At 47.5% G+C, this 7252-nt stretch overlaps 2 non-coding genes across 2 annotated transcripts; one reads left to right on the top strand and one right to left on the bottom strand.

Moving 5' to 3' along the window:
• The first annotated feature begins 476 nt into the window (after positions 1 to 476).
• Positions 477 to 558, top strand: TRNAS-AGA (transfer RNA serine (anticodon AGA)). Its single transcript has one exon. It is a non-coding gene; the product is annotated as a tRNA-Ser (tRNA).
• A 5574-nt stretch (positions 559 to 6132) lies between these two features.
• Positions 6133 to 6204, bottom strand: TRNAQ-CUG (transfer RNA glutamine (anticodon CUG)). Its single transcript has one exon. It is a non-coding gene; the product is annotated as a tRNA-Gln (tRNA).
• Positions 6205 to 7252: the final 1048 nt, after the last annotated feature.

Genomic DNA, 7252 nt, shown 5'->3' with positions numbered 1-7252 from the left:
GAACCCTTCTCTCCTGCAATGGCGATGGTCAGACAGAGGGGACGTGGCACCTGCATCCCTGACAGGGAGATATTGGCTCAGCTCTTTCTTTCTGCTGTTGTTGTTAGTCCATGAAACGTCAAGGATGGAATGCAAGGCTGAGTTCACGCACCAACCCCCTGAAATATTTCAGTGCCCCAGAGAAATCCTGCCCCCTGCTATTAGAATGATGTGCTGGAGATTTGAATAGGAAAGGGACTGTCTGAATTGTCAGAGTGGGGAATGAACAACAATCTACAGCAATGTCGTTACACAAACACACTCTCATCCTGCTCCAACTGGAAGGGAATGGGCAGGAATTCTCGCTGTTCAGCCAAGGACACACTTACACTGATGTGCAACCGTGAGTGTGCTGAGGAAGCTGGTCTGAGCAAAGAATTGGAAGTGACAATTCAGTAAGAACTGAATGATCTTGTAGTAAACCACCCATAGATCAAGTAGTTGTGGCCGAGTGGTTAAGGTGATGGATTAGAAATCCATTGGGGTTGCCCCGTGCAGGTTTGAATCCTGCCAACTACGGAAGCACTAGACTCTCGTTGTTATTATTATTATTATTACTGTAGTCTCAGTGCATGAGCAGCCACAGTGTGAACTGGAGCCAGATCTAGTTTCACTCTGTCTATGCTTAAAACGCGGCTGTAACACTTTGGAGTAGACAGTCACTACAGTGACTGGAGGGCTTTTCCCATCCCTCTAATAGCTACATTGACAGAACAGTTCTTCCTTTTTATAACCAGGGCTTAGGTCAGCTTAACTATATTGGTTTGCGGGGGTGGATTTTTCACACCCGGAGAGACGTCACTATGCCAGTTAAGTGCCCAGTGTACACCAGTCCTTACATCCCTCTTGGTATTTCAATGCAGGCACTGAACTGTGAGAGGAAAACATCAATTCACAAACACAGAGACTGAATTCCCCACATTTAATCTCTCTGCACTTTCCAGAAAGTCACAAAATTCAATTCATTCTTGCTAGGACAGAGAAAAAAAAATTGACACTAAGTTTTTGGCTTGGTTAAATAAAATTCAGTGTTTAATTAATATAGTAAAAATATGTTCTGATTCTTCTAAATAACAGCATAACCTGAAAACAGAGACAAATCTTGTCAGTGATGACTAATTTCGCAAATGATCTTCCCATTATTAATTTCCACACTGCCGCCATTGGAGGTCTGGGCACCTCCAGTGTCATGGCTCTGCATTCACCTTCCCCTTAGAATTGTTCTCGGACGTTCCCAAGTGTGGAACATTGGGCAGTTCAGAATGTGACTAGTGACCCCGGCTCCTTCCTGCACCTGCTCTACATTGCTCCACAGCAGCTTCTCCCCCTGCAGAGTCACCCCAGCACTACAGTGCAGCCACCCAGGGTTCAGCAGGGCCCCTGGCAAGGACAGAGGGTGCAGCTAACAGCCCGGTGTGCCTGGCAGTGAGGCAGGGGCAGCCCGAGGCTGGAAGCTCTGAGTCAGCTGTAAAGAAGCAACAACCCCGCATCCCCACAAGTCCAGAGATCGAATTCCCCAACTTTAACATCATGACACCCAGTAGAAAGCCACATGTGTCAGTTGTTTTTTCACAGGGAGATACAAAAATCAGGTGACATTATCTGATAAAAATATGACCATATAGATCATTATTGCACCCACTGTTATATATTTGTAACAAATCTGGTACAAAATGTGGCATGTAAGATGTCTATGAAAAGATTAGGAGTACTTGTGGCACCTTAGATACTAACAAATTTATTTCAGCATAAGCTTTCATGGGCTACAGCTCACTTCTTCAGATGCATAGAGTGGAATACACGGACAGAAGATATTTATACATACAGAGAACATGGAAAGGTGGAAGTACGCATACCAATTGTAAGAGGCCAATCAATTGAGATGAGCTATAAGTAGCAGCAGAAGAAAAAACTTTGAAGTGATAATCGAGATGACCCATAGAAGGTCTGAGGAGAACTTAACATGGGGGAAAAAAAATTCAATTAGTGTAATGACCCAACCATTCCCAGTCTCTGTTTAGGCCTAAATTTATGATTTGATGAATATGATTAAGCTATTTGTATGCATGTATCATGTTTGTATTTGAAGTTTTGAGCATTGGCTCCATACCTGTATTTCAAATATGTTTGCTCCTGAGGTAACACCCACAAGTTAGTTAGCCAGTGAGTGGCCCATCAAAAGGACACAACTCACAATGGACCATGGGAGATGCCCATCTACACTGAACAGACTTTTCTGTGAACGTTCCATCTGAAGTATCCTGCAAAGTATCCATCCTGCAATGACTGAGAAAAATCGGGCATGGACGGGGACTTGCCCATGTGACTCCAAGCTCCCATCTTTCACCTGTGATTTTCCACTAGTTGTGCTGAGGACTTTGAAACAATGGGTTTCCCTCCACATGGCAGAAGATATAAGAGGCCCCGGAAGCATCTCCACTGTGCCTCTATACTGCTCCAGCCTCTTTCCTGCTCAGACCTCTGGACTATGGACTTATACTAATGGGATCATCTAACCAAGGGACTGAGGACCTTCCAATGATTTGGAAGCACCCAAAGACTTATCAAGCCAGCAGTTTCTTCCATCACTGCTATAAGCTTGAACCAAGAACTTTGCAATTGTATTTGATTCCTTTAATCAATTTTAATTCTCACCTTTCTTTCTTTATTTTTATAAATAAACGTTTAGAATTTAGATAGTAAAGGATTGGCTTCAACGTGATTTTTGGGAAATATCTAAGTTACATATTGACCTGGGTGGAGGGCTGGTCCTGTGGGATCAGAAGAACCTCTTATTTGAAGAGACTGGTTTTAAAGAACCATTCATTTCTAAGTCTAGTGTTTTCGATGGTAATACAAGGACTGGAATGCCCAAGGAAACTGCTTTTATGATTTCTTGTTAGCTGGTGTGGTGAAGCAGAAGTTTACTTTTGTTGCTGGTTTGGTATGTCCTATGGGGGATTAGGCACCAGTCTTGGGGTGTATCTGCCCTATTTCTTAGCAGTTTGTCCTGAATTTGTCTCTCTCAGCTGTGGCCCACTGAGGCCTGGTTACAGGCACTAAGATCGCTTCCCTGTGCAGTGATCTGAGAAGATTGCCAGTGGAAGGACAGATGGTGGTGGACACACAGACACATGGCTAGGGCACCTGATGAGGGAGAACTTCCTTATCTCTATCTGAGGCAGGTTGAAGGGGAAAGGATGGACATTGCTCATCTAATCGTAACCACATTGAGATGCTGAACGGAGTAGAGCAAGGGTTTGTTACTAGCAGTAATCCAGCCCAATGGGCAGGAGTTAAATATAAAGAAAAGGGTCATGTGGAGAACAGGGTTTGCTCTCAGAGCCTTGGGGAGAAAAGAAATATGCCACTTTCTCCCTGTGAACTCAATTTGCTTTTCTTGTTCCTTTCCCTTATAGTGAAGATACAGAGAATGGAAGTGGTTAAACTTCTCCCGAGGGAATGAATCACTTGGCTTTGTTTCCTCTCACCAATGCCAGTGCAGACAGGAGGGACATGAATTGTTTTAAATGAGTCATGGACAGTGGATATTTTCATTGATTTCTTTCTAAGCATTTAGCTCAGGGGTCAGCGTCATAGCCCAGTTAGTACTGAGGGAGCAGTATTAATTAAAGGGCAAAATACTTCCTTAATGCAGAGTTAAGACTGTCTGGTGCAATATCAGCCCCTTGCAGAACCTCTACATCTGCAAAACTCAAACTTCTGAAAAGCAGGAGACGCAGTTACAGTTCCCCGCACCACCTTCATCCTGTCCTCTTTCAGCAACGTCCCGTTAACACCCTGCTGGCTGAAATCTACAAGCTGTTCACTACCTTTTAGCCCTTCCAACCAGACCTCCAACCCTGTCTTGGCCTGACGAGGCCCAACCCTTGGGCAAACCAGACTGGGGTAAGGATTGGGCATGGTCATGACAGTGACTGCAGAGTAAGACCCCTGACCCCTACTCAGATCAGCCCCACCTCACTGATTTCTCCTCACACGCACACACTGCTCCCCCTCCCTGAATTCCTGAAAGCCTGGGTAGGGGAGCTTATTTTCCCTTGTGATGGTGCGAGCTCTCCCTCCCCACCTGGACATAGCTGGAGCTAAGATAGATCCCCTCCATTGCTCCCCTTTGGGAAACACAGTGTTAATTTAGAGGACTCTGAGAAGGCTCAGATGGGGAGTGGCTGATCTCCGCTCACATTCTCCACAGCTCCAGCCCCTGTTGCTTATTGAAAGAAATGACTCAATATCCCAGTTACATGTTTTATTAACATGAACAAATAAAACCAAGAACACACATCACTGAGGCTAAATGACTACAAATACTACTCAGCTAACGAAGGGTTAAACAATACAGTGAGAAAGTTCAGGGCAAATGAGTAAATCGATGAGTTAACAAGGATATTGTGTTGGAATCAAGTCGTCAATTTAGTCAAACCATCAGATGAATACAGCAGAAAATCAACCCTTATAAATCCTAAAACAGCAACCCAAGAAGGCAGGTGCATATTTAGTGATGCCGAAACCCCAATCAGAGATTTTCACCCAGGCAGTGCATCCCAGATTTAGCCAGCTGAATATTTCAATACCGAAACCAAATTACTGCTTACATTTAGCCAACAACCTCAAAGCGAATTAGTTTTCTCCTTAGATTTCACTATTGCGTCGCTAATACTTCTCCTCACCCTCTCGCCCCAAAACACAGACAGACCTTACAGAGACAGCAGTAAAAGAAGTTCAAACAGCTCTCGCTGAACAATGTACATCTGACAGCTCAATTCCTTGGAATCCATAGGGAAAGGAGCGTGCCTGCAGTCATTTCATAGGTCCTTCCTTTACAGAGAGCAGGGCAGATTCCACAGATCTACCAGGCTCTGCTCTCCACCAGCAGCCTGTGTCAGGAGGGGTCAAGCAGAGCCCAGAGCATTGCCCATCCTGTGATTCTTCACCCCCCGACTCCCCCTCAATCTTTGCTCCCCAAACCACCTTTGTGCACACCCTCTTCGCTGTGAGACTCAAACCGTGCCTCGCTTTCTGTATGTTGGTGTGGTTTTTGTCTGTCATGTTGATGTGCATGTGGGTCCTGTGTGATTTTTGTGGATGCCTTGCACAGTTTTGTGTGCATGTGTGTATGATTTTTGCACGAATATTGTTTTTTGCTTAGTATTCCTTTGGTATGTGGTTTTTGTGCTTTCTTGTTGTGTGCTTTTGCTGTATTTTTTTGGTGTGCATTTCTTCTTTCTATGTTTTGTGTGGCATTCCCTTATGTGTATATGGCTCTGTGTGGGTCTGTGTGTGTGTGGTTTTTGTTTATGTCTGTGTGGGCCTGTGTGATTTTTTTTTCTCTGTGTGTTTGTCTCTCTGTTTGTATCTTCATGTGTAAATTCACTGGGTGTTTCTCTGCTTCTTGCCAGCTGGGGTAAAGCCTCTTGGAGTAAAATCTCTTGCCCCACTGCCACAGTGAGCACCATGAGTGGGAACGGTAAAAGGCCACACCAGGGGGGCTGGCCCTGCTTTCCTACCGTCTCCTGATGTTGGCGACAGAGCATTAGCAGCCGCCCTGCATGTTGGTCTGCGGATGGCCTTCAGTGGGTATTTGGCATGCCAGGGAGCAGCCCGGCCCAGTGTCTTGTTGCCTGTCTGCTGGCCACACATAGGCATGGTCCTCCCCTCATCTTGCCTCGCCCGCAGTTGCTCTGTGGTTTATAAACCTTCCCTTGGAGCTGTCAGCACCAGCTGCCTCTGCTCTAGGTGTCCAGAAGAGGAAAGGTGTGCTGGGCTCCAGCCTGGGACTCTTCCTCCCTCCTGCCTATCCCTGACTATGAAGCCTGGCCCTGGCACTCCTTCCTTCAAGCGCCATGTGGGCAAGAGGAAAAGTGTGGTAGAAAGCACAAGGGCCAAACTTGTGGGAATCAGGTGAAGCAGCAAGAATCCCAACCACCACCAGCCATAGCCACTTCTAGACCCCAACCCAACCAAAGACCTGGCTCCAATGGGTGTGAGTCACCCAGCAGGAGGGAAACAACTTGCTTTTGCGCAGCCAGAAACTGGAAAAGTGAGAACTTTGAGCTCCAGGGATTTACCACAAGGTCCCACTGAGATGTGAACTCAGATCGCAGGATTCAGAGTCCTGAGTGCTGACCATTACACCATGGGACCAACTTGTACTGCCTTCTCTGGACATTGGTGACTCTCATGGGGCTGGTTTGTGTAAGGGGACTGTTGGCCCTTTACTAAAACTTAGTGGGGTTTTTTGGTTGGGTAGATCCCCGTACCAATAGAAGGGGGAAGGGTCAATGGGAAATCAGGACCCTGAGACTGACAGTCCCCAGGGGCAAAGGTCGATGTGACGAACTGGGACTGTTCTTAATGTGGTCTTTGAATGCTGAGTGGGGAGTGTTGGCTGGGAAGGCAGGGGAGTGTGGCTAGGATGGTCTGCACTGGGGAATGGGAGACTGGCCTTGAGGGAGAATACCTGAGCATGTAACATGAGAACCCAGGAAGGGGTTAGAGGCCAGGTGACACCTGTGCCCGGGAAACTGAACAAAGGCTGGGGGAGGAGACGCTAGGGAGAGAGTTTCAGGAGCTGGCTGGTAATGGAGGGAGTGCAGATGGGGCTCTGCCCCCCCCATTGGGGCTGTGGTGCCCCTGGGACCCCAAGATGGACCTAACTGGGTGCGGGGTCCTGTTGTCTGTGCCTGCAAGACCTGTCTTGGACTGTGTTCCTGTCATCTGAATAAACCTTCTGCTTTACTGGCTGGCTGAGAGTCATGGTGAATCGCAGGAAGCCGGGGTGCAGGTCCTTGTGTCCCCCCACACATTCTAGTGCACTTTGCCGCCCCGCTCAGGCCTGCCTGGCTCTCCTAGAGCAGGGCGAGTGCCCAGCTGTCCTGTGGCAGGGCTGGCGAAAGCTTGATACAGATACTAACAGCGCTGGGGAGCCTGGATGAATATTAGTTGGACAGAGGAGCCTGGGGCAGTTTTATCAGAGAGCAGAAATGAATCCGGAACACAGCCCTGGAGCTGCCGTGCTCGGGGTGTGGGCCTGGGTCTCCTGAACCGTCTCCCTGCCCCCCTCGTGGCATAGCAAGTTCCCTGCAGAGAACAGAGGTGCGGGAACGAGGGGTGTGGCGGGTGCTGCAGCACCCCCATGTCTCACTGTGAAAAGCTCCAGGTGGGAACAAAGCCAGCATTATTGTGTGATTCC

This window comes from Malaclemys terrapin, chromosome 15 (assembly GCF_027887155.1).
Source record: "Malaclemys terrapin pileata isolate rMalTer1 chromosome 15, rMalTer1.hap1, whole genome shotgun sequence".
Classification (NCBI taxonomy): Eukaryota; Metazoa; Chordata; order Testudines; family Emydidae; genus Malaclemys; species Malaclemys terrapin.
This window is presented reverse-complemented; position numbering and strand designations above follow the sequence as displayed.